This window comes from Lolium rigidum, chromosome 4 (assembly GCF_022539505.1).
Source record: "Lolium rigidum isolate FL_2022 chromosome 4, APGP_CSIRO_Lrig_0.1, whole genome shotgun sequence".
Classification (NCBI taxonomy): domain Eukaryota; kingdom Viridiplantae; phylum Streptophyta; class Magnoliopsida; order Poales; family Poaceae; genus Lolium; species Lolium rigidum.
Genome location: NC_061511.1, coordinates 225,022,459 through 225,026,871, shown reverse-complemented (window position 1 = coordinate 225,026,871; position 4,413 = coordinate 225,022,459). Strand labels below are relative to the sequence as shown.

Here is a 4,413-nt window from a genome sequence, read left to right as displayed (position 1 = left end):
AAAAAAATATCGGACGGTTTGTACCACGCACCCACTACTCCAACTGCACAATACGAGATGGGAGAAGAAAGAACCTCCACTGCAATGCCTCTGCGTCATCGTTTACTACCATTGACCCAATCTGCCGCGTACTTCCGTAGTTCCTCCGCCGCCAGCGCCTCCCTGCTCGGCGACCACCCCCACACTACCCCGTGCGTCTCTGCCTCATACTGCGCCCAAATCTCCCCGTCGAGCTCCGCCGGGAGATTGCAATTGCGCCGGTAGGCTTCTCTGCGCTGCGTGCTGGCCGTTGGCCGCCGCCGCCGGCGTCTTAGGCAGCTGCACCTCGGGTGGCCACACCTTGAGTAGTACGTGTAAAATACCAACGTGTTCTCCGCGCGGGAAGCCACCTCCGCCAGTTCGTCGGGCCATCACCGTCTCCACCAGTTCCTCCTTTAGTCTGTAAGCACATCTGCCTCTGTTACTCTATTGGATCAGCTGACTGGCTAGCGATAGAGATGCAACTGTTGCCTTGCACCTATTTCTTCTCTTGATGGCTCTTTTTAAAATATTTCTATATCTTACAGGATGGGATGGGGAGACAATCTAGAAGGGGATGGATGGCTGCATCGCTCAATCGGAGTGGCAGGCGACCATTGGAGTCCAATATGGATTTATTAGGCATAGACAGAATAGTTTCTTGCCCAAATCATAGCTAACGATTTTAAATTTGGCTTTGTATTTCTGTAGATATGTGATCATAAACAATCATCGTGATGTGTGGACATTTGTTGCAGTCGATAGTGGGACAACAACTATGCTCAAGGTAATCAATATGGCACCGTTTTGACTTTTCAGTGTGTGTACAATAAACTGAGGATAATTTCAGTACTCTACTTTTGGTTATAGATCTCCAAGTTAAAAAAGAAAGGATGGATAGATCAATCATCGTTTGCAGTTGGGATGTAGCAGAGTTTGCACTGGTATGTTCTTGCTTGTATACTCTCAAATGCTTACTTATTCGTATGTGTAAGCTCTAAAAGTAGTTATTCCAGTATATCTCATATAGGGTCTACAGAGTGAGTACAAGACAACAAGGATATGCTTGCTGCAGGAGCTATTGCTTATCTGAATGTGGAATAATAGGTTTTTGGGCCTGGAGGTTTTTTTCGAAGGATTTAGCGAGCAATCCGATTCTTCTTGGTGGAAGACTTGTGAACAGAGTCACAGCCACGAAAATTCACATAAAAAAAGGTAATACAAATCAATCCAAGTCCAAACATAATTGCATGAGTGTAGCTTTCAAATTTCCAATTCAAACATCAGCTTTCTTCATGATAGACGCTGCGTCCAAATAAGTGGGGCCTAAATACAAACACCAACAAACTCACTTAAAGTTAGAGAAATCAACGACTGATTGATGATGGCATAGTGAGACTTCAGCGCCAAGGCCTTGCTGGAGGCCGAGTGGGGCCTGTAGATGGGTTAACCGAAGTGGAGCTGGAGCCTTGAGCCAATGCCATGGCAAACCGCTAGACAGCAGCACTAGCACCAGCCGCGCCGCCGGAACCCTCGTCCACCGTCGGCCCGTTGTCAGCGCCTGCAATGGCAACCACTGCCACAATCCAGTCAGTCAAACGTGAACTTCTGTTCAGCGTTGATCGTGGATGTGGTAAAAAAAGTATGTCCCTGCCTGATTCCTCACATTCTCCCTCATTCTCATCTTCGCGCCGCTGCCATGCTCGTTGCTGTCACTTGCCCTCGCGTAGTTGCGATTATTGCCTCTTGGCCTTGTGCTGTGGAAGAAGCCAGCAGGCGCCATCAGTACGCCCACGCCGTTCAGCGCGAGTTCTAGGTCGAGCAAGGTGAATTCCATGGGAATCACAACGAGTAATTTTTTTTCTCCCACAAGCTAATCATTTGGTTCAATGCAAATAACTTTAACACACAGTTTTTGTTAATGCAGGTGTAGGCACTGTTGTTCTTGCAGCTTAACGCCTACTATATTGCAGCATTTTTTTTTCAAAATTCTAGGTACCTCAAGCTATTATATTTCTTCTTTTCATCATTCCCCTTGGTATTTCCTGCCGTGTTAGTGTTTTCTTCGAAGGATTTAGCGAGCAATCCGATTCTTCTTGGCAGGTTAGCAAAGGTTTTAGAAGAGATGTATGTAGTTTTATACTATTTATAAGCACCCTTTAAGATACTTCATCCTTTGATCTGTGGCAAGTTTCGGTTATGATTTACATAAAAAAATACGTATCTGTCTGTTTTTAAGCACCGTATAAGATACTTGTAAAATATTACCTGGTACCATACTATTTGACCATGAAAAGATTCCCCCTGAAGAAGTGAGAAGTGAGAACACTTTCGAATTTCTTGTACATTTTATAGGGGCTATGCAATACAGTATGTCCTCGTCGTCGTCTGGTCTGCGTGGTTGTTCATTTGCTCCCACGCCTACACTGCGGCCACATTATTCAATCACCTCAGGTGTGTCTTTGTTCTTCCATTGGTTTGTACATGAATTTCCACAATCATTTTCTATGGATCTAGGGAAACGCCTGCCTGCCTTTCAGATTCAATGTAAGTAAACATGGTGGGTGCTGTGGAGATGAGTCGTGGTTACAGGTTTCTGTTGCAAAACATTCTGTGCCATTACTGAACTTGTCGCCTCATGTGACTTGAGCTATGGAAATTGTGATCAAATTTAATACTATTACTGCAAGTTCAATGCCTTGTGTAAATTGAGTTATCACGGCTGTGAGCTGCATGACCAAGAAAATTTATCATTCGTATGCAGCTGCGTGTACGGTTGTTGGTTCTCTCCATTTCTTAGTTCATAGCCACTAATTTGTAATTTTTGTTTATAAATCTATAGCAAACTAGCTTCTCTGAAGATGTCATGGAACATTTTAATACTTCAATTTTCTTGGCATTTCACACCTTGGCTTTTGTAACTCAGGTGTTACATGACTGAAGTTACAATGATAAATCTTTTGAAATTTGTTAGTTGGCACACCCTATCTCTGGCTCCTTGCGCTACTTAGTGGACTTGTTGCCTCATGTGACTTGAGCAATGGCAATTGTGATCAAATTTAATACTATTACTGTGAGTTCAATGCCTTGTGTAAATTGAGTTATCACGGCTGTGAGCTGCATGACCAAGAAAATTTGTCATTCGTATACAGATGTTTGTATGGCTGTTGGTTCTCTCCATTTCTTAGTTCCTAGCCACTAATGTGTAGTTTTTTGTTTATAAATCTATAGCACACTAGCTTCTCTGAAGATGTCATGGAACATTTTAATACTTTAATTTTCTTGCATTTCACACCTTGGCTTTTGTAACTCAAGTGTTAGACGACTGAAGTTACAATCATAAATCCTGTGAAATTTGTCAGTTGCCACACCCTATCTCTGGCTCCTCGCTCTACTTGCTTCAGAAATTTCTCCTGCTGGTGCTACTTATTGCTCACTAGCCTATCTTGTACATGCATAAGGTCCAATTTCAAAACTAGCAAGATATAAAATATTAATCTCTGAATATTCTCCTTTTTGGTTGTTTCCATGTTCTGGTATTTGATGCCACATATTGAAGATTTTAATTGTAAATTCTGAAGACCTAAAGATATACAGTATATCTCATAAGCTACAGAAAATAACAGGATCATCTCTTTGTCTACATGGGATTTAAAAGAGTGCTTGCTCCGTCTCCACATGTGCATGTCGGCAAGATCCTGGTGATGGTCCCTAAAAAAATGAGTGATCCCAGCTAGGTTCATTGGCAAAATCATGAAGATGGTGCTGAACGAGTGTGTGACCCATGTTAAATGTTCTTGATAGTCATGAGATTTTATTGACTTTGGAGGATTACATTAACATACAATATGATTTGGGAACTCAACCAAAACTTCTACCATTTTTTTGACACTTAAATAGAGGTATATAGTATGTGTTATGAGTGGAATGAGGAAGGCGCAAATAGATTCAAGGAGATTGGATTTGTTGTTTATATTATATATCATGTAATATTATACTTTTAGTTTGAATTTCTAATGTGAGTGTGGGACTGACAGAATTGATCCTATTCGGTCTTACTCCCTCCGATCCCTTTTAGTTGACTCGGATTTAGTATAAAATTGTACTAAATCTGAGTCAATTAAAATGGATCGGAGGGAGTACATGATTTCTCATTCAGAAATTTTTTCTTGTGCATGTCCATTTTTGTGAAACATTTGGTGATATAAAGAAGAAAATGACCGTCATAAATTACATCAGTTGCCTTGTAAATTTAGCTTTCTCCAATCGAATTAGTTCAGTTATGACTTTTTAGATTGCCTACAACTTAACTGAAATACACTTCAAGAGAAGTGTTATTCTATACATATGAATTTCATATGAATTTGCTTTATCGAAAAAATACATATGAATTTT

The 4,413-nt window shown here is 41.2% G+C and overlaps 1 long non-coding RNA gene across 5 annotated transcripts; it reads left to right on the top strand.

Moving 5' to 3' along the window:
• Window positions 1–2,998, top strand: LOC124649627. Of its 5 annotated transcripts, none has more exons than XR_006986714.1 (6): window positions 1–441; window positions 567–805; window positions 889–962; window positions 1,049–1,233; window positions 1,321–1,844; window positions 1,946–2,998. It is a non-coding gene; the product is annotated as an uncharacterized LOC124649627 (long non-coding RNA). The 5 variants fall into 5 exon arrangements; XR_006986717.1 differs by having other exon boundaries at window positions 1,049–1,844; window positions 1,946–2,013; window positions 2,374–2,998; XR_006986716.1 differs by having other exon boundaries at window positions 1,049–1,844; window positions 1,946–2,472; window positions 2,559–2,998.
• Window positions 2,999–4,413: the final 1,415 nt, after the last annotated feature.